This window comes from Myiozetetes cayanensis, unplaced genomic scaffold (assembly GCF_022539395.1).
Source record: "Myiozetetes cayanensis isolate MyiCay16 unplaced genomic scaffold, myiCay2020 scf20-37, whole genome shotgun sequence".
Lineage (NCBI taxonomy): Eukaryota > Metazoa > Chordata > Aves > Passeriformes > Tyrannidae > Myiozetetes > Myiozetetes cayanensis.
This window is the reverse complement of record NW_026087412.1, coordinates 12790146-12813365: the sequence shown is the minus strand read 5'-3', so window position 1 is coordinate 12813365 and position 23220 is coordinate 12790146. Positions and strand designations below refer to the sequence as shown.

Below are 23220 nucleotides of genomic sequence, written 5' to 3'. Positions count from 1 at the left end.
GGAGCGGCCGGGAGCCGGCGGGCAGGGCAGCGCTGCTGAGCCCCGGGCGCTCCGCGGGGCTCGGGGGCACCGCGCCCGCTCCTCTGTCTCCTGCGAAAGGCCGTGCGAGAGGTGCTGCGGGGAGAAGGGCGGCACGGGAGGGGGCTCCCGAGCGCAGGGAAGAACGAGAAACATGGGCAGCCGGGGCTCAGAGGAGTTGCTGGTTGAAAGGGTGCAGATGTTTAACTGCCGGGAAACTACCTGCCTGTAAGTCATCGGTGTTTGCTGATTTTACTGGCGATTTATCATAGCGTTTTCTCCTGCACGCTTCTGTCAGGGAAAAAAAAAAAAAAAAGAAGTATAAATGTTGCCTAAATACCTGTTCCGTGCAGGTGTAGTGTCGCTGTGTGCATCTAAGATGTACAGCAGTTACAGCCAGGACTGCCGCTCCTCAGCAGGGGCAGGGCTGTGCACTGCGAGATGGGTTTACAGAGGGAGAGTGGCACGAGTCTTACGGTTCCAAAATTTGTGATGTGGCTGTTGGACATCGTGCTGCCAACTGAACATGGTGCGCACAGATGGTGAAGCGAATGTGGTCTGAAGTTTGACTGGAGTGATTCACATCAGCGAAGTGTGAAAGATCTTGTCCAACGCTGCAGCTTTTGTTTATCTACTCTCTGAATTGCAAATGTGGCATAGTATGTTACATTCTGAAGTAGTTAAGTGATGACTGGGTTTTTTACTTTAAATAAAATCCAGTTTATTCAAGTCGAACGGGATCATAGAACACAGCAGATGCTGGTGATGGTGTCCCAAGAATGTCAAGTCCCTTGCTTCACTTCTCTAGACTCGATGGTACTTAGAAAAGGAAAGATGCTGTGTGCTTCATTTGTCATTTGGAAGTGTGAAAACAGTTGTATGTGTGGGCTGTAAAAGCAAAAGCAAGGTTTTGTCACTCTGGGGTAGAGATTGATGATCGTGGATGTATTACAGTTTAAACCAGAGCTAGTCCTCATAATCAAATAGTTAAGTTTTAGAGACCAAACAGTCACAGCTGCTTGAGAAGATATATATCGGGAAGAGTAGTGGGGCTGTGTGAGTTTTCAATATGTATGTCAATAGATTGTTTAGTTTTTAGGAAAGTGGTTGTTATCACATGTTCCAGTTATCAGGATTATAGTAGTGATATAGAATAGGTATTTTTAATATATTTTTATTTACCTTTACTTGAATGATTTTGCATCGATGAGTTTCTGTGAAACTATTTTTATGTCACTTTTCTGATTGTAGTCCAGATCTACTCACTGTCTTATGTAGGCTATAAAGGCTTGGCTATCCAAGTCTCATTTACAGTTTATTCTTCTGGTAAATACATTAGACAAAGGATTCAGCGTTTCCTGAAATGAAGTCATTGTTTCTAATGTCAAGACTATATTTCTTTTTTCTATTAGAGCTTAACTGAGTATCAGTAATAGAGCTGACAAACGTGAGGAATAAAATTCACAGTACGTTGATGATTTTTATAGTTCTTGTAATTGAAGTACTTGGTGTCCTTGACGTGATGAGGATGCCGTGCTGGTTTCCAGGAAAGGGTACCCTTAAACGACAGCAATGCTGTCAGGAGTCAAGTGTCGAGGAAGCCAGCAGGGTTGTTAACTCCTGGATGCGGAATGTGATCCATTCCCAGTGCAGGGTGTGGGCACACAGGTAGGATTGCAGGGTGCAATTCCCAGCACTGAGAATTGTGATAGTGATGCCTCCACCCTCGGTGCACACGTAATCCCTGCTGGCTGCACTGCTGCTGGCGGCACAGGAGGGGAAGGGGATGTCCTGAGGCCGTGGCTGCCGGGCTTTGAAGTGTGTTCTCGCTCCCCGTGCTGAGCCCTGCACAAAGCCCCCTTGAAGTTAAACATGGAATAGCAAGGCCAGAGGGGACTCAGGCACTGCTGCCCCGGGCAGGATCGGCTCATACCCGTGTCATCTGTGATGGATGTTTGTGTACTTGTTCTATTCCCCTTCTCCTCTGACTTTTCTCACTGCTTTTGCTGTCTTTCCCACCATTTTTTTTTCTTTAGTAATGCTCTTACTTACTATTTATTTTCTAAAGAGTCTTATCTCATTCCGTCCAAACTATCACTCCCACTCAGTCTCTCTTCCAGTATTTTTTTATTCCTTTATGGGGGACCTACTGCTTCTCTGCCAGCCCTGCACATCTGCTGGCTTTACCAGGTTTTTGCCTAGTTTTTAGGAGGAGTTTAATGGAAATATTAACGTTGGTCTCTCTTTGAGCAGACAGGTAAGCTTTGTTTAGGACGAAAGAGCTGTTCGGTATTTGCTTGCACTGGGGGAAGTTGAGATAGTTGGAAATACAGGATAGAAGAGACCAATGGCTGGGTTAAAAAAATTGGCATCACTAATTTATCATATTGTAGCTTTGAAATCTGATTTTTAGATCTAACTGTAAGCATTATATACTATAAAGGTAGGACTCCTAATGCTGGCTGCAAGAAGAAATATTATTTATGGTTATGGAAGGCATGGCTACATGGAGCATGTTGGTGTCTGAAAGGTGTACTTGTCTAAAAAAGATGGATCTTATGTAATTAAGATTGATGTCTCATACCGCAGCTTGAGGGAAATATAGGAGTTGAAAAATGTGCTTATTTTCTGCATCTGTCAGCACTCTCTACTTAAGTCTTGGATCTTGACTCCTTCCCATTTCACATGGGAGATGGGGATGCTCTTGTCTCCTGCCCCTTTGTAAAAGTAGTAGGTGAATAAAACTGATGAGTTAGGAAACAAGTGAACAGACAAGGCTTAAACAAAATATTAGATTTCCTGACTGTTTCTGGCCTTGATGCAGTGAAATCACGTCCATCTGTGTTGACTCAATTGTGCCAAATTTGAGCCGTAATATTTCCTGAGAGCAGAAAGCTCCTATCTCTCTATCTCTGAGGATCTTTCCCCAAGGCGTTATTGAGAAGTCTTTTTTGTTTGTTTGTTTGTTTGTTTGTTTGTTGCCCTCTGTTTTTCATTTTTTACTTGCCCTTCTTTAATGGGTAGTTTAATGCTTTAATGAAATAATAGAATTTTTCAGTGCTCCTGATTATTTTGTAGTGCAGGTCCTCATTCTGGGAAGTACAATGCCATCTCTGACACTTTAAGTTGTTCATCCTTGTCTATGTTACCAGTAAATAGTGTTTTCATCACCTATTCTGAATGTATACTTTTATGATTAAAAACTAGTTATGAAGCTCTCAGTATTTATTAAAATTTCCCTTCTTAACTATTATTTTGCTCAAATTTACTGTGCCAAGAATTACAACTTCCTGCAAATAAGATAATTTTATCTGTGCCCTTCAAGTTGATGCACTAAAAAGTGAATGCAAGCTGAAAGGGCATGGAAAACCCCTTCTGGGATGCTGGGATGTAACAGCAGTGCTGGAGCACGTGGAGGATTCTGCAGAGCACAGAGGCAGCGGTGTTTTATTCACAGGTTGGGTTACAATTACCTACCAAGCAACACCAAATGCCAAATATATGCCTGTCATACTTCGAAATACTATTTTTTGCCAAGTAGGTGGCAACTCTTCTGCTCCAGATTTTGTGCTTTGCAGAGACCCTGTGCCGAAGGAAAAATATTTCTAAGTGAAGTTTTTGATGAATATTCTGCAATTCAAGTTGTGTTATGAGGTATTAACTATTTGGCTCTTTTCAAGGGAAAAAAACCTGTTAAGTATTTTGTGATGTGTCTTTCAGATGTTGGTTGAAGTGTCTCTAACATAGTGCACAACTTTGAAGCTCTATCACAATTTTCTCACAGGCAGTTAAAAACCACAGAATACTTTACAACTTTGGATGCAGTTCTAAGATCCTGTGCTTCTGAGCAGCGAGATGTGCTGATACCCTGGAAGGAACAAGGTGAATATTAAGTTCTGCACTGACACGTGCCTTAGTAGCTGCCTATGCAACTCAGTGCACTAAAATTAAGATCACTGCCTGGAATGGGAAACACTGTGCCACAAACTGGGAGTGTCTGTAAGCAGGAGACTGACAGCTGTCAGTCAGGGAGATTGGGGAAAAGTGACTGAGCAAAGTCATCTCCATTAAAATAATTGTCTCTCCTTCAGCTGGAAGGGTCTGAGGGAATGTGGTTACAGCAGGTTGAGCTGAAAGTCTTGATTGTGTTAAAGGGCAAACTAAAATGCAAAACTAATAAATCGCTTTTAGGATGAACAGCCCAACACTGACTGCAGGGCATGTGCAGCTGGCTGGGACCAGCATTGCAAACACTAAAAAATTCACATTTTCTCAGTGTGCAGCACACTTGGCTTAAACCCTCCAGTGCACAACCCCTGACCAGGACAGTTTGGAGTAGAGAAAGAAGAGGTTACTGTTCAAAAAACAAAGAATTACAAGGATACAACATGGAATATGATCCAAGCAATTGTTGTTTAAGCTCCTCAGAGTTAATGGTAGTGAGAGCTGCAGTTACACAGAAGCACATACAGAGAATATTCAGAGTTGGGAGGGACTCACAGGGATCACCAACTCCAACTGTTCAGTGAATGGCCTGTATGGGGAGTTGGTGACTCTCAGCTTTCTGTTGTGCTTTGTCATTGTTTAATCTTGAGTCAGTCGTGCTGGTAGTTGTATTTCCAATTTTCCTTTACTTTTGGCACTTTTCCATTGGCTTATTTTTAGAATCAAATCAAGGATGAATGCATGCTGGCACATTTTCCTTGGTGAGGATGCTCACAGGGTCTTGCTCTCCTGCTTGCTGGTTCCAAAGGTTTTCTAGGGATTTTATTGTCTCCGAGTTCAGTCTCTGTATTAGATGTGAGCAAATATTACATGATCAGAATGACAAGAAGCTACCTTGAAAATACATACTTTTTTTTTTTTTTCCCCTTGAGAAATTCAGGAAACTCCATTTTGATGTAGAAACTTTCAACTCTAAAAGCGTTTTGTTTTGAAGGTGGGAGTGTGTGAAAACCTGGGTAGGAAATTTAGGAGAAGGTTTAAATGAGGAAGTGCTGCTATTTCAGATCAAAGTATTCTAACAGTTAAAGCAGTTGTAGAGAAGGTGGAAGAACACCTATATTGAGGTACAAGAAAGTGCAGCTGTGCTGGACAGTTTTACCTGTGTTAAATGACAAAGGTTTTCTTGTGTTTAAATTAACACCATCATCATATGATGTAAATCAGCAGTAAACTCCTATGTACTGGCCTGGTGGGAAAGGCCAGGGCAGTTGCAGTTGGTTTCCTTGAATTTGGGTCATTCTGCTGTCTGTTTTTTGGGTGGTTTAAGGCTTTTTTAATCTTTCCTGGAGCTTACACATAAGAAACACGCAAAGTAAAAAAGTTTAATATGTAATGCTGCTGTCTTACAGAAACTGACAGTCTGTTGTGGACCTCAGATCCAGAGCCCTGGATTTCGAAATAAAACTTTGTGTAACTGTCTTGTTGTCTTGGAAAAAACCCATTTCTTTTCTCTGTCTGTTCATTGATTTCCCCCCAGTTTGTCTCTCACAGAAGTGGTTTGGCTGATGAATCACCATCACTCTTCCTCTGGATGGCCAGTTCCTGAGTTTCTGCTTTTATCTTTGAAATTTGTTTTGTTAAATGTTAAATCGCTTTGGTCTTGGATGTCTGAGTTTTTCACGTGTTGTAGAGGATTGATAATTTATAGTTTGAGGAGGGAGAAATTAAACAATGTTGAATGGCACTGATCCAGGAAAAAGGCTTGCTAGTCTCCATCAGAGCCAATATTGATATCTTTGCCTTTTTTTCATGGTTAGCATTTTTTCCTAAATTAAGGATTATGCAATGTTGTGGAGATATTTTGTTGAGCAAATTATTTTGAGAGTAAATAAAAACCCTGTAAACAGCCCTTGTATGAAAATGTAGAATATAGTCTTAAACACTGTTCTCAGAGTAATCTTTTATGTTCAAATTTATGTAACGCTGTAACAAATTCCTTGGGATGTAACATAGTCTGTGTTGTTCTTGACCACAGAGTTTACAGTCCTGCTACTTTTTGGGGAAGGGATATTGAAGCATCAGTTTCAACTCGTGCTGCTGGGTGGTTTCTCTCTGATCTCAGGAAATAATATGAAAAACTACCTTTTGTTACAGTGCAACTCTACAGTGAAGCTCTAGGATTAAGAAAAAAAAAAATAAATGAAGTGTCACTCCCCTGCAGGGAGTCCACTGTTTATGTGAGTAGTTACTTAAATGTCCTTTCCTCCAACATCGAAGATGAGCTACCTAAAATGTCATCTACCACATGGTGATACCCATTTTGAGTCTGCAACAATATAAATGCTAAGGAAGTCCCAGAGTGCAGTTTGAATTGAGCCACACAGAGTGGCCCAGCAGGAAGATGAATGGATCTAGATATCCTCCTGATCTTTCTGTGATATTAGACCCTTTTCCCACTACTTAATTTAGGACACTCTCCAAATGGCTCCTTCTCTTTGTGATGACCTCTTCTCTGTTGCCATCGTGATGGTGTGTTAGTCTGCAGCTGCCTCCACAGGAGGCCGATTGGGTTTGCCCTGGTCATTACAAGTGTTGAACTCTTGCCAAATACCAAAATTGTCCATATTGCATGTTTGACACACTTGCTTTACTGTGAATGTCCTCAGTGCTTAAAAACAGATGATTTCATCGTCATTGTTTTCCAGTCCCCGGTACCAGCCCATGGGGTTTGGATGTATGCTTTTGTCCCCTTATTTCTATTTTACAATGTTGCTTTCATTTTCTCTCAGTTCTGCACTCTGGCTGTAACTGATTATTAAGGACCTTATGGCACTGGGGGAAAAATCAGCCATAAAGCCCAGCTGAGAGATGGGGCAGGGTAGGACTTGTCTCCTGGTGCAGGAGCACTCTGGGGTCCAGTGCACAAACAGATCCTTTTGCTTTGTAAAAGCCTTATGCTAAAATCACATCTTTGACATCAAACCTGTCTTTTACTCCTCCCACTGTAAAATGCCTTCAAGTCAGTCGGTTTTGGTGCTGATCTGATCTTTCATCCTCACTCTGGGAACTGTCATATCCAATGAACCCCCTGATTAATCAGTGCTTGTTGGGACACATTGGCTCAAACAGGAAGAATGATGCAGTTGAGTGCTTTGGCCCCTTTATGCACTTTGGGCATAGTTTTGTTTTCAGCAATTGGCCATTTCACAGCAGGAGAGTGTTAATCAACTTCTGGTGGTAGCACTTGTTATGTGTTTCCCTTTTAATGTGGTTACCCAGAGGTTTTCCCGTTGGTTTTGCCATTGCCATTGTTTCAGTGCTCGTGGTTGTGTTCCTGCCTCTGAATTGACTCAAACTGCTGTTTCACTGCAGCCAGAGCACTGCCTTTTTAAAGATATGTGTGTTTGTTAGAACCTGAGTGGATTTTAAAAAGGACTCGAGCGTTGCTTGAAATCTCATTATGTACAAACTTGTCTATGTAGAATCCTAAATATTTTATTATGTTCTAAATGTGAAGTGTGTTTTTTTTTTTTTTTTGCTGTAATGCATCCAAATGTGTATCACAACTAAGTCTTGGTGCTGTGATAGAAAGGGTTCTGCAGGATTGGAGGAGTCTCCTGGAGGCAGCTGAAAAGGACTGTGGGGTCATGATACTGTCTCTGAGTAATGGATAAACCCCCTTGTCTTTAATGAAAAGAAATAATTTTAAGCCATTTTAAACCACAAACAGTTAAGGTGATCAAATTTAGGAAGGTACAATAATACAGTAAATATAAATAGGTAAAAATCCACTCTCTCCAAAGTTAATGGTGCAGGTACCAGCACCGTGGCTCCAATCAGCCCAGTAACCTGGGCTTGAATTGCAAATTTGTTCTACAGGGGTGACCCCAGAGTTAAAGCTGAGCTGGTCCTGTCAGGGTCTATGTCAGGAGCTGCAGCTCATGTCTGATTGACATGTTTGCCTGACAGGTTCCTGTGGGAAAGTTTGTTGTGGGCTTTTTTTTTAACCGTTGTGTTTGTGGGGTTTTGTGTTGTTGAATAAAATAACAACAATAGAGCACGAATAATTCTTAATGTCAGTGTTGCTTTATAAACATGCCTTAAAACAGATGTAATTTTTATACAATATATCTAATAATCAATGTAATGCTTTGCATTACAAGCTTTGCAAGCAGGCAAAATAAAGAAAATTTAGGGAATTGGCTTTGATGTCAAAAGTAACATAGACTCCTCTTTCCATATGTGCAGTTACTAAGCAGTAGACTAAAATGTGAATCCAAATGTCTAGTTTATGTATTTCTAGCAAATAGTGAGTTTGACAATTGTCAAAATTGTCTCACTGCTGGAGCCATTAAATATCTTGTCACTGATTGTACAAGTAGCAAAAAGATTTGACACTAATTTCTAATGTGGCAAAAAATATTTATTTATTAAAGTTTTCTCAGGGTGAGAATATATTTCAAGTTGCTCAAGAGTTGATTAGGGTACAAATTAGATTGAATAATGTTTGGAATAGTTTTGTTAAGAACTTCCATGGTACATGACCTTACTGTTCACAAGGAAGGAATAAATGCAAGTGAAGTAGAAATGGAGTCTTTCTGCCTACTGATTTCAGATTTTTTGCTGCCAAAATCAAACTTCAGCACCTGCCTGTGCTTTGCTGTGAGAGATTTACACTTTGCCCATAAAGGGATGCTCTATTAGTTGTGTAAGTGGAGGCATCTTTATTAGTTGAGGTAAATTTTAGGCAGTAAATTGGCTGCTTTATTGCTGTACATGTGTGTAAATCAAGCTCTGCACCTGTCACATTAGTAGATCTCAGTATTGTTGTCTTTTAAGAAGCACATTCTCATGCAATGCATGTTCCACGTGGCCACAGCAAATGACTCTGAGTTATCTTGTACCAACACCTTGTACTGCATTTGCTGCTTACTTTGCTATTTAGTAGTTGGGTCTCAAGTTTCATGTTCTTTGGAGGTCTCCAAATTGAGTCCAAAATGCTCCAGACCTTCTCCCATTGTGAATCACTTTTGGTGTCCTTTAATCTTGTATCATTTGGGCCCTTCTTTTTATCTGCCTTGTTAGTGTTGCCAGTGCCCGTTGGAGCAGCTCATAGTGGGGCTTGCACCTTTGAGGGTCATTGGACTTCTAGTCCTCTGCATTGCTAAGAGGAAAGCTGGGTTTGATTTTTTATTTTTTTTGGAGGGGGGAGAGGTTTAATGCCTCAGGCCTGATATTTGTGCAGTGTCTGGGACAGTAGCACGTGCTGGGTTGACAGTGACCCCTTAGTCAAAGCCTGGCTTTGGGGACCTGCAAGGGATGTGCTTTTCCTCTCACTCTGCTGGAAGGCTGGCTCTTGTCAGCTGGGGAATTTTAGGAATCTGGAATCACCTTTTAAAGGGTAGGAAGCTCTTAGGGTATTAACAAATCCCCCTTCCTTTTCTTTTCTTTTCAAGAATTTTTTCTGCTGATGTTTAATATATAAGAAGTTTTCAATAATTTAATAAACTGACTCAAACGAGGAAATTGAAAGGGAATTCCAAATGACTGCTAAAGCACAGTGCTAGTGCTGTTTGACACCTCAGAATGGGTGGTCCTTCCTGACACAGTGCTGGACCAGTTTGAAATGCCTCCCCTCAGGACTGGGGGAGTGTGCCACCTAGGAAAGGTGGACAGAGTGGTGACAAGACTGACGTCATGGGATGGCCTGTGTGCTTCTTCTGGTAACAGAACCTGGGGTTTGGATAATTCAGCTATGGAGTATGTGAGTAGTTGGGTCCTTGTGAAGTGTTGTGCATTCCTTGCCCTTGTGCTGATGCTCCATGGGGTGTGAACACTGTGGCTCTGCTGTTGGGGTTCTCTGTTTCCTGGGCAGGCTCCTGGGAAGCTGTCAATGAGTGCTGGACTCTCCATCCCTGTCTACTGCTTGTTTTGTTTTAGAGGTTGGTGTGCTGTCCCCTTCCTCTGAGCAGCAGGCACGTGAACCACTGCTAAATGGCCGAGACGTACAACTGAGCCAGACAAGCTGCTCCTGCTTCTCCTCCTTCATGTCAGAACTGCATATTCCTCTCCTTTCCTAGTGGGCTGGAAGGGTTTCAGTGAAACATTTGCCAGGAAAAGAGATGGGAATTTCTTCACGTTCAAAAGCTACTGTCACTTCTCCTTGTGTGTCTGGCCCAAGAAATAAAGGTGCTGGTTAGTGCATTCCGTAAAATACACAAGTGCACACAGTAAAAATAGACTCAAATAACACATTAGAAAGGTGAATTTGTGGGTTTCATTTATCCTTTCACACTTATGAAATGTGTTGAACTAATGAGCTGATAAAAGGAATCGACCTTGCAGCTGACAGTTGATTTGGAAATGCAGAAATATCGAGGCAGGTATTTATGATGTGCACTAAGCACAGCTTGGCAACTGTTCATATTTAATGATTTACATCACTGTTTCTAATACTAAATTTATGCCTCAGTATCTAAGTGCAACACATCTGAGTTGCTGACACTATGAACTATGATCTTGAATTCCTTCTATTTTGTGTTTAAATTATCAACCATAACTTTGTGTTATAGCACACATGAGGGAGGAAATGCTAAGCTAGGATTCCTAAAACAATCATTAAATGAATTTATCACACACTTTTCAGATAATAAATTTAGGAGTGCATGAAGATTTACAGAATATTCCATATTCACAAGGATGCCAGGTTAGAGCTGCTTTAGGAACTGTGTGCATTAACTAGAATTTGTGACTTGCAGGCTGTAGGTTTGAAAGCTGTTCAGTGTTTGGGACTATACTGTGGTTATCAAAATGCCTGTGTTGATTGTGTTGAATGATAAGAGATAATGGATCTTCTCTGGTGTGTTTAGGCACCATTTTCAATCTATGATGTGCTTGGTGATCACTGTGTTATCTTTATGTGTATCCTTTTGCCACAGTACTAATACAAATAAAATCTGGTTTTTTTAATTGGATAACCATTACTGTGAAATAATATGTGCCATTATGAGCCTGGCCTGAGTGACAGCTATACTTAACATCTTTAGATAGTAATTGGAAGTACTAGTCTTTTGTTGGCAAAGAAATTAAGGAAATAATTATTTGAATGTAAATTGTCTTTCCTATCGCTGGGCTTTTTTAATACAAATTAGGCAAAAGTAATTTCCTGTGATACTTTAAAAGTCAAATATGGAAGAGAAGTGTAGTTGTGCAGATTTTTTAGCTGCAGAATGTCATGGACACTTCAACATTTGGAAGTACAGAATACTATTTTAATTTGTCATATTCAGATATGGACGATGTAAATTTGTTTGCAGCCCCATTAGATAAGAAAAAAACGTTGAGGCCATTAAATCCCAATCTTGAGAGAAAAGCATTTGCAGAAGCCAGCAGATGTCAGTATGCTCTTGTCATATAGCCCTTTTGTTTTTAAACACCAATTTTCCTTGAATTAAACAATATAGAAATGGTAAGTGTTGTAACACTGTGTTAATGCAGATCTGTTTAATGCAAGTATTTTATTGAAAAGAGGTTTTTTCTCTCTACTTTCTAGTTCTAGGCTGGCATGACATCCCTGGCTTTCACTGTACATACCTTCTCAGAATGTAGTTTAAAAACCTTTGCTAGTGGGGATGTTCTGGATAGCAGAACACCTCCATTTCTAATAGAGTTTTTTGTTTCTCTGTATAGATTTCCCTCACATATAGTGAGGCACTTTGAAAATGCTGGCACAGCTCTCTCTGTTTGCGTAGCCAGTGAGAGTGTTTGATCTCTGCTGTGTCTAATCAAATGTGTCTCTCTAATTTGGAGATTATTTTGTCACTGTTTATACATGGTAATAAAAACCAGAGGAGCTGTTTCTTGTCTTCCTTGTATTTCCCAAATCAATACCATGATGACACTGTGGAGAAGCCCTTCCCTTCCCTGAAAGTGCTGTGGAAGGATACAGAACTCCTGCTCTGGGGTCCTCCCCACGGTGAGCTGGCCCCACTTTTTAAAGCAGTGACTTAAACATCCTGGCGAGCTGCCAGGCTGCACTTTTGGGCAGATGGTGCTTTCCTGAGGTGTGGATGAACAGATGGAAGCTGTCCCCCTGTGCAGCCTGCTGACAGGTAATCCAGACCCAATCCCTGCCCGGGGTGTGTTCCACGGGCAGCACAGGGACCGCACGGAAACTCCCACTGAAGTTGGGGTTGTTTCCCTCCCTGTGCTTGTTTCTCTCCCTGTGTGTGTCAGAACTGTCTCTCTGTGCAGGGATATTCTGCACCTCACAGGAGATACCTCGGTTCCTCCCAACGTAAAACTTACACTTCAGTGTCCGTTCTGAGAACTGTGCCCACTGTCCACCCCCAACAGCCCCTGCATGCCCAGGAGGGCAGAACCCCAGGATTTTCAGTCTCCCTCACCTGAAGCACTTGGTGCCTCAGCGTGTTTGGTGCTGAAGGAAGCAGCAAGAATCCTGTCTGAAGGCAAAAGGCCCTTTACCTCAGCTTCTGCTGGGGATCTGATGCCCATTTTGGCCTGGTGTGGGTTGGTTTTGTTTTGTAAATACTGTAGCTGTCACTTCAGGGTTTGCAGTTACATTTCCAAGCAGAGATTTATTTTACATTTTCTTTTTCTTCAACTCTCTTTTCAAGCTCTGTCACCTTAAAGTGTTCGTTTTGCATGCAGGACCTATTTATTGTGACTTATTCATTTGCCTGCAGGACCTATTTATTGTGACTTATTCATTGCTTCTCCTCATCTTGGACTGTTTGTGTGATTTTTCAGATCATGCAAACGAGAATCAAGGAAGGCAAAACAGATGAGAAAGATACCCCTGGAGTAAAAAAATTACAGCATTATTGAGGCTGTAGTCTGGAAATGAGGCTATTTCATTTTCAAAGAGTGGTTTTATTGCATTTGCCCTTAATGCAGTTTCTAGAGATGCTGACAAACACCCAAAATCCTGTTAAATATCATGCTTAAATTAGTCCTGAGCAACTTTTTTTTGCATAATAGACTAATGTAATTTAATTCAGGGTTTGGCTTGTTCTCCTAGAGCTGGATGAAAGAAATCAGAAAATTACAGTTGTCTTTTGTCATTTTAGGATAGGGGGGGAAATACAGATTCATGACGGTCTGCATGTGCAATGTTTGAAAATGTATTTATCTTTTTGTAGTGACAATAAAAAGCAAAAAGGTATTTTCCACCACTGAATAAAAAATTAAGAAGCAATATTGTTTATTGTTTTGACACCTTTCCTTCCATGGCAGTGAAAGCACTTTCTGATGGTTGACTCTTATTAGCAGCCTCCTGAGTGTGCCTTTTGAAAACCTGCAAAATATACATGTAATTAATTTCCCTGTGTAGCTGGCAGTGCTATTGCACCTTGGACTCCTGAAAATCAGGTTCTCATCAAAAATGTTGTCAAGACAGTGAGGAAATAATGCAATAAATCTTGAAATGCATTTTGATCAGTTACTTCTTAACAACGGTCTTACAACTTTTCACATTTTATTTATACATTTGCTTTGGATACAACTTTCATTGGATTAGAATTTACACTTTCCTGTGTGAGTGCATTTGTACTTTTTGGAGGAGATTCTATTCAAAACTATTCAAATCTATTCAAAAACTATAAAAAAATGGAAGCACAAAACTCAACCATACTTCCTCTTTCAGATAAGCTCTTGAAATAATAAAGATTGCAGGTGCTGAAATTGCTTTGAATTAGTTTTCAGGTTCTCACACATATTTACAATTACTTCATTGTCCATTTGGATTTGATGAGAAGATGCTGTTCTAGATCATGATAGATACTGGTCTACATAATTTTAGGTGTTGCACAGACAAATGTTTCGGTACCCCAACCACTTAAATACATGTAGGTGGTGGCTACAGTTTACAAATGGTCTTAAGCCTTGAAATGTTCAGAAGAATGACAAGTGTTATAATAATTACACATTCTCATTTCTCAAAACTTAGTATGCTATATAAATCTAAACTCTAAAGTAAACTATAAAACATTTTAAGTCATTGGAAGTGTACAAGTCTAGATGGATATGGTCAACTACACTACAAAAAATTAATACATCTTCTAATTTCAAATCTGTAATAGATCCAATGGCATCAACTTCATTAATTTTGACTTTGTAGCTTCACAAAAGTCTATGAAACTCTTCAGAAAGAGATTTGTTGTGGTATTTTCTGCACCCTTGGAAAAAAACAAGGTGCAGCTAACATATGCCCTCAGATACATTTAAATTAGTTCTTCTGCAATTTGTTTGAGATCTTTTCCCACTATGTTGAAAACATTTCTAGAAATAGATTGTTCTGTACACTGTTCATTGAAACAAAAAGAGAGGCAGGGTTTATGAGTGTAGTCAGATCTCTGTATGCTGCAATATGAGTTCTCCTGTATGGGCATTATGACAAATCTCCCCGAAAGCAGAGTCTGTGACTGCTTCTGAGGGGACTTGATGGGCAGAGCGTCAAAAACACTGCCCAGAAATGCAGTGCAGTGAGTGGCAGGTGCTTTGATCAAAGCGGCCAAGTGACTTACTGAGGAACAGTCACCTACTGTGGGAATTGGGGACAGACTGAACTAAAGCAAGCCAAGAATGCATCACTATATACATTTCTCTTCCTGAAGGAGATGACAAATGTGATCCTCCCGCTGGGAGTAGAGTGAGGTGCTGCAAGGGTGATGTGTCACACGACTGATACCTCCCCGGGAACATCCACACAAGCCATACGTGTAGTTCCTGGCAGAACAGCCCTGCTGCAGCCTCTGCACAAGCGGCTGCTGAAAGTGTGGATTAAAAAAAAAAAAACCTGGGATATATTTTTTTCTGTGTGAGAAGGTTTGGGAAACAGCCCTGGGGGCAGCGCATCCATCCATCCATCCATCCATCCATCCATCCATCCATCCATCCATCCATCCATCCATCCCAGCTCCTCTGCGCCGCTTCTGCCTCCTCTCGCTCTTCCCCTGCTCCGCCACGGGAATCCCTGCCCGGCACTGCAGCCCCTCCAGCTCCCGCCGGGGCTCCCAGGGATGCGGCTCCCAGGGATGCGGCTCCCAGGGATGCGGCTCCCAGGTTTTTCCCTGGTGGCCGAGCGGGGTTTTGCCTCTCCTGCCCCGGCCCCTCGTCCGTGACCCTCCTGTGCCCGGGTGGGGCAGCCGCGCTCCCCTCACAGAGCCCCCTCCGCCGGGGCCGCCGCGTCTCTGGAGGGAAGGGCTGGAGCCATCCCGTGCTCCGGAATTACCACCCCTGGTGGCCAAAAAAGCTCTGGAGCAGATGCATCTGTGGTTCAGGAAACTCTGGTCAGGTAACCCAAATGCTTTGGGAAGAACTTTGTTACAGGTTGGGCAGTGGTGGGCGTAGGGAGGGGGCTGTTGGCTGCAATTTGTTGAAGTTTCTGCCAGTAGTTGAAAGTTTCCTTGGAAAGTTTTGTAAACACACTGTCATGATTTAAAAATTGAAGCTCAAGACAATCACTCCAACTCAAGTCATATAATGCATCAAGAAGCTTTTCATTTGATGTTATGATTAACCACTTGAATGGGAATCCACAGTTTGACTCGGAGTCCTGCTCCCGCTTCTAACCCTTCGTGGTTCTGTCCAGTCACACCTGGACACAGAGATTGCAACAGATGTTGAAAATGTTTGATTTTGTTTCTAAATTAAGGGCAGACTTTCTTTAAGGGTGCCCTGCCAGCATTCAATGCAGTATAGGAGAAAATCACCCCTTATTTTTTCTTTTTTTTTGCCCGCTGGTCACTGCTGTGCTGTGTTAGGCTGAAGGATCTCAGCTCTGCCATGCTCCACTGGTTTTGAGGGAAGTAGGAAAATGTTATTTGCTGACTGGTGTACTCCATCCTGGGCACAGACCTGAGGTGTGTTCAGTCCAGATGCAAACAAGCTGCTGTTTCTAATGTGAGATTTCAATAGTTAAACACCTGCAGGGATGTCTGTAAGCAGCTGCTGATTTAAGAGAAAAAAAAAAAAAAAAGCAGCATGTGACACTTTTAGTTTTCTCCTACTCAAGGTTTTGTAGTGGGAAACAAAGGATGATTTCTCCCTTTGCTGTTCGCAAATCCTGATTTTTCAAGGTTTAGGCAGCATCATGAAGTGTTTTTAACTTTGTGTGTTAGGCTCTTCATTGTCTTCAGTAAATTGCTCTTACTTGTTGAATTAATTTTTGATGCACAAGCCTCACTTTAAAAAAAGGAGGGGGAAGGAGGAAGTTTTGAATTCCCAGAGAAGAAAAATATTGTTTGAAGGCTAATGCATATAAGAAGTCTGTGCCCATGGAGGGGTTCTCTTTAAGAGAAAAACAGGTTCAAGGTTGGGCCTGTGGAACCCTGATGGAATGGTGCTGAAAAGGCAGAGATCTTGGGTAGCAAGCTGGAAACAAATCTGCTGGAGCTGGACCTGTAAACTTGGCGTTTATTCATGTCAGAAGAGTGCACTCAACAAGCCTATTGCATTCCAGTCCAGTATTCCTTGGAGGTTTCACCCACTGGTACCCTGTGCAAAGGCCTGGCTCTCTCTGCTCCAGCAGTTTGGATGCTGGTTGGTTCCATAACAGAATATCTGCCGAGGCTGCAGGAGCTGCTCAGCTGCCCAAATGTAAAGCACCACCCTGAGACAGGCTTATTCTGCCCAGTTTGATTGGCATATTGGTATGGTGGAAGTAGATTAAAAAAATACAGAGGTATATTTAGCTGCTGTTGGTATTAGAATGATTTACCCTTAACGAGGTGAAAGAAGGGTGAGAGCAAAGGCTTTTGAATATTTTAGTAACGTGATTTTGGTCTGTTGGATGGAAGTTAGGCTCTCTTGTTCAGAATATGTCTCATCAGGGTTGTGACCGAACCAGAAATCATGGTGTATATAAGGAGATTATAAAAAATGATAGGAACTTGCTTAGTTAAAACAAGTTAACTGTGAAGTTCTATGGACCTTGTTACTGCATAGGGAACTGTATGCCCTCCCCATGGGGAAAGGCAGAAAAATGATCTTACTCTTTTGTTTCACCTGTAGATGGAATTTACCTGTTTTTACAAATTACTAGGCAAGGCTGGAGAAAGTAGTTTGGTTGTTATTAGGTTTTTTTTGTCAGCCCCTTCTGTGGAGGTTCAGGTCTGCATAACTTTCTGGGGGCACAGATGAACCAGCGAGCACAGCCCTGCCGTGGAATTTCTTGGGGAATGTGTGGTCTGACTCCTGGCAAGAGGGGTGAATCCAGGTCCATTCTGTAAAGCTCCAAAAGTCAGCAAACTGACCTAGAACTGGGATGTGTGTTAGTGGAGAGCAGGGCTTTGCACTGCTGAGCAGGGAGGCTGCTGAACTGGGAACGAGCCAGAGCGTCCTCGGGGTCTGGCAGCAGTGATAGTCTGCTTTGCACAGGGCTCAGGATGCTCAGATTTGCATTTAGTGGCTGCAGACAGCAGTGTGAGCACCCCAGGAGATGAGCTGGATATTCAAAATGCCTGTTTCTTCCCTTTTAGAGTAACCTCTGCCATCTGAAACAAGATTGGAAATGTTCTTTGTGGTAATGGATCAAAAAATAGCCATAAATCTATAAAGGGAACAGTTAAAGAAAAAAAAGCCTTTTTATTTATTTTTATTTATTTACATATTTATTTACTGAGACATGCAGTTTATACATTGAGGAGGAAATAATTTGAGATTTTGTAATAAGCTCTTTGGATTTTGGGCTTCTGAAATAGGTTTTTACTCTGCTGTGCAAATTATATTCATACAAACTGAATATAACCCTAAATTTGAATCATTAGTTTTCTTCCCTGTGAAATTGATACCCATTTAATACTCCTTTCATGGTGACTTTCAGCTGCAGCTGGGAAGGGGTTAGCAGCAATTTGTTTCACCTGTCTGTAGTTGAAGCTTCCTTGGAAAGTTTCATTAACACGCTATCATGATTTAAAAATAGAAACTCAAGAGAATTACTCCAACTCAAGTAATACAATGCATCAAGAAGCTTTTCATTTTATGTTATAATTATTCCAAAGCACTTCAACCCAGATGACTTTTCCATCATGGGGAGAGTTCTACAGGATTTTGTGTCCAAAATTGTATTTCTCAGAAATTCTGTGCCTGTGTGTAGATTACTTGCAGTGCTCCCATTGTCCTTATTTCTTCTCTGCTGTGGATTTAAACCCCAATGTTTCGTAAACTCTCAAATTGAGTTTTGTTGCTCTGTGTGTGCAGGAATGACGAGGAGAGAGAAGCAGCTGGAATATCTGCACTGCTCTGCATGACATGGGAGGGGTTCTCACTCCCAGTAGATACTGATGGGGTGCTTTTCCATCTCACAGTTCTGCAGAATTCTACCCAGGAAAATTTAATTTCTCTCATTTTTCCTTCCTTCCTGCCACCAGAAGAAGAAACACATATTCTTCATAGTGTGTTGTCAGCTGGACACTGTCTGTGCAAACAGGAGCAGAAGTAGTTCCTCAATGTTTAGCTATTGAATGTTTATAGTAACTCCACCTAAATATTTGTTGATGTTTTAAATACTAAATAAATAAATAAGCATTTCCTTACTGCTGTGTTAATGTAGTGAAACATTGCCAGTTTCTTTGGAAACTGGATTCCAAAGACTTCTCAGTCAGCTGGTGAACTGAATGGAAATTCAGCTTTCAAAATAGAATTTGCCTGCTGGCTTGCCATTTAGAAGTGTCTACTATTTATTTTGGGCAGCAAATTAATAATTTTCTTCTGGGCATGTTTCTTTGCTTGGTTGCTTTGTTTTTCTGTTGGGGAGAGGGGGAGCTGAGTGTGTGTTTTCATACAGCATAGATTGACATGAATCAGAGAGTGGTGTAGGTGGAAATGGACCTTTGGAGGTCATTTGGGTCCAACCCAAAAGCCTCACAGTGGAAAAGTGTTTCCTGATGTTCAGAGGGAGCCTCCTGTGTGTCAGTTTGTGCTCATTGCCTGTGGTCCTGTCACTGGGCACCACTGCCAAGAGCCTGCCTCACTTGTGTGTTTGCACTGCCTTCAGGTGTTTGCACACACTGGTGAGGCTCCCCCTGAGCCTGCTGTTGTCCAGGCTCAGCACTCCCAACTCTCCTAGCCTTCCTTTCCAGCAGAGCTGCTTTCCACCCCCTGGGCTCCCAGCATTTATTGGTGTGGGGGGTTGTTCCTCCCAGGTGTGGGACTTTGCACTTCTGTCAGCCCATTCCACCAGCCTGTCAGGGTCCCTCGGGGCTGGCAGCACAACCCTCGGGTGTATCAGCCAGTTCTCCCAGTTCTGTGTGATCAGCAGGATTGCTGAGGTCACCCCGTGTCCCATCATGACACCACCAGTGAAGGTGTTAACAAGGACTGGACCCAGTATCGACTCCTCTGACAGAGTTCAGGCACAGCTTTATGCACAGCTCTGTTGTACTCTAAAACTCACAGATACTCCAGACTTACCACCTTGCTTTTTCACCTGCTTCCCATATTCCTTCCTTCAGCCTCCTCCTAACTGCAGGCGTGTGGAAGGGAGCACAGCAGCATCCTGTCACTTCTTTCTGGCATCCTTGTAAAGCACAAGGGTGGACAGGTGCAACAATCCCATTACCCGAAAAGTCAGAGAGATTTTTCACGAAGCAGCAGTCCTTTCCCTATTACCTTATTGTCCAGATGGCTAAGTATATGGTAGAACAGAATTAATAGATGTTGGGGAAATCCACCTCCATGTGGAACAGACAGTAACGTTGGCAACCAGTCAAAAAGCCCTCCGAAAGGTTGTGGCTGAAGGACACCACTGTTGGGAACACAGATGAAGATATATTCCTGAACTCAAGGAGGAAACACAGAGGATGCATTATTGCATGGAATGATTAGATGACTGACTAATGAGCCTTGAGGGGCAAGGAAATTGGCTACAAAAGCAATTAAATAAGCACCTGACATTCCAGTGTTCTTTGTATAAACACTGAACTCTTACTGTGTTTAGTTGGCAAAGCAAAACAAGTGGTATTTAAGCATACAAAGAAAATACAGGAAAAAAATCTGCGTTAAACAGATTGTTCTTCTGAAAGTGTGTTAGTAAATGCTTTTCTTTGTCAGAAGGTGTGATAACACATTGCAATACTGGCACTGCAAGTTGCTGCCCAGAGTTTTCATTAGTTATTTGGGATGTTCAGTATGACACCACATTAAACCCCACATTCTTGTTTAATCTGTATATTGTTAGATACTGTGAGGTATTGATGGCATTAAATTCAGGTTTAAACATCCTTCTGTATGTGGAGTGCACAGTATGCACTGCTGAACCCCTAAAATGTTGTGTGTGTCCTGGTTGCTTAACAGGATAAGAATTCTGGATTTCTGAGCTGGAAGATCTTTATTATGAAGTGACGTGTCTGGCTTTAGAGACAGAGGTGGAATTGGTACATCTGAAATGAATGAATAATAAATAAGGGCTGATACCAGCTTTGCTTCATGAGTTGGCCTTACTATTTAGCCTCAAGCAGAAGCAAGAAACACACAAAAAAAGAAAGGTTGTTAAGGTAGAAAGTTAAATATTTAATGCCAGTGTCTGTGCTGTATATTCTTCTTTTGTGTACTCATGGAAATGTGTTTTGGAACTGGAGGCAGATGTTATTTATAATACAGTAGTGGCAGAAGGGGCATAGTTGATTGAGGCATCAAAGTGCTCAGCTTCTAGAAGCTATGAGAGAAAACTCCTGGATTAGCCTGGAAATGTTCACTGCTATCTCCCCTTTTCTTTGGGGTATTCTGCCTCTCATTTTGGTTTTCATTGGGGATTTGCCTGTAACAACTCTTCCCTTCTTTCCCCTTCATAATGAGGTGGATAACCAGGTAGCAGGAAGAGATGGTTGTTTTCCCAGTAGCACTCCTGTCTCTGGAATGTCAATGACAACACACCTGATGGGACACACACCTTGTGTGCTGCCTTCTCACTCAAAAAAAAAGGGCTTTTGTGAGCCTGCTGGGTACTGAAATAGCATTGGCATTTCTGTTTTCTGGGCAAACCAGGAATTGGATGTTACACAAAGGAAGGAGCTGGGAATGGAATGGATCTTTGTGTGGAAACATCAGAAATTGTTAGGAAAATTTAAGTATTTTCTTCTCTCACCATGGAGGTGTATTTAGAACACTGTGGTATGATTGAGATTTTGATGTTCTGATTTGTCGGTAGTGAGAAAATGACTTTCTCCGTGTTATGTGATCTAAGACATGCTCTCAGCACTGCTAATTTATGATTCTGTTCAGAGTGGTCAATCAATTGAGTTGCTTCAAAACCTGAACCATTCAGCAATTACAAAAATAGTTTAAAAAACCCCCTGCCTACCTATTTGCAGCTGCACATGTTGCAGTGCTGCTGCACACGTGTCTGCACCCATCCTCATCCAGGCTGTGTGGAAGGGTAGGTGTTGTTTCAAGGCTTTTGATATTCAGCTGAAACAAGGATTGAGTATAGATTCCGATGTTTTCTTCTTTAAAGGAGAAAAAAAAAAGAAAGTAATTGTAAACCTTGGTAAATTTCTCATTGCAAGATTTATTTTTAAATAAGTTTTGATGTTTGCATCTGTGCCAAGTTGGAGGAAGAGCTTGGCTGGTTTGCATGGACTGGGCATTTTAATCTGGAAAACACAGGAAACCTGCTTTACTGGGCACTCTGTCTCAGATAAATGCAATACTTCCTCTCTTTTACAGATCTATGAAAAATTTAGTGCTAGCCTTTTCTTGTAAAACCTTTCATAAGGAAAAGCTGCTTCCAGTGAGTGAAAGAAGCAGGGATGTCCTGATCACAGCTGTGTCTTGTTTTGCAGTCAAGTCAGAGACCTACAGTGAATTCTGGTGTTTTAAATGAGAGGCAGTTATAAATACACGTGCACATACATAGATCTGTTCACACTTTTCTTCTTAGAGCTTGAAAAAAAGTTCTGTTTGGGAACTGAGCGCTACCAAATGCAGCTGAATAATCGGTTCTCCAAAAAATGATTCGAGTAAGAAGAAAAATGTAGCCCCAGAGTTTGGAAAGAGAACTCCTATGGGAAGTTACAACTGATGCAGTACTTGCTTTCTGGGGCTGAACTGTCAACTCCAGTGCTTCTGGTGCTGCTGGTAGGCTTGGCAAGCAGATACCATGTAAAGCTCAAAAAAATCTAGTGTCGTTTCACTGAGCTTTTTGGAACACTGGCACCAGTAAGAAGAGCTGGGTTTAGTTTGTTGTTGAGATAGAACTGATCAGCAGCGTTAGGCAGGCACGTAGGCAAGAGGGATAAAAGAAAGGAATATTGAGCTCAGGGTTTGTAAATGGATTTAATTATTTTCCTAATTGCTGAATGGTTAAGGTTTTGAAGAAACCTGATTGATTGACCACTCTGAACAGAATCATAAATTAGCAGTGGTGAGAACATGTCTTAGCCCACATAACACAGAGAAAGTAATTTGGTCATCTTTAAAAATATAAAATCTCTTTAGAAGTGTCAGAAATGCTGCAACTTCAGTTCTCTTCCCTATTGGCTTAACCTGGTGCATAAAGCATTAAGAACCGAAGGTGTTGCTGATTGCCTGATGAGAACAGGTGGTGAGGTTGGTTGGGCTCAGCTGTTCCTCATGTAACCTCCTTTATATCTTCTCTGGGTGCAGTCACCAAGTCCAGCTGAGGGTGTGGCTGATCCTCACGTGTCTGCACCACAGGAGTGGGAGCAGAGCATTGTTGCTGTATGTTTATAGCCTAACCAGTGTTTTCTACATAAAAGTAGAGAGGGTCAGTGTGAATATAGGATTTCTGAAGTGTTTTGATTCCTCTGGAGTGTGGACTGGGCAAGCAGAAGGTGGGACCAAATCCTCTCCTTTCTGTAACACCAGTGGGAGCAGAAAGTGGAAGAAGATTGACCTTGAGGTGTTCTGCCACAGCTGGTGGAGAAGTGCCCATAATTGTCCAGGTCCTGGTGAAGCTCCATTGCATAACAGCCTCTGGACAGCCAGCTGGGCATTCTGTGGGCAGAGAGGTTATTCTGGAGTTGGTTTTCTAGTGTCAGTACTGCTGCACATCTCCAAGAGCAGCAGCAAGGCGCAGGCATGCTTTTACACGAGGAGATTTTGATTTTCTTCAGTGCTGTGCCTAGGAAATAATGGCTAATTCCTGCAGTGACTTTCAGGGAGGACAAGAAATTCAGGACCCTGGTTTCAGGTGGAAGGGGATGCTGAAGTGCTTCGCTGGATTGGGACTCTGCTGGATTCCCCCAAGCTGGAGCAGTGAACATCAGAGCTGAGTGA

General features: G+C 41.9%; 1 protein-coding gene across 13 annotated transcripts in view; it reads left to right on the top strand.

Annotated features, from left to right (window-relative positions):
- The window catches only part of RBFOX1 (RNA binding fox-1 homolog 1), a 1102859-nt gene that overhangs the window by 340575 nt on the left and 739064 nt on the right, over positions 1–23220 (top strand). The window lies entirely within an intron of this gene.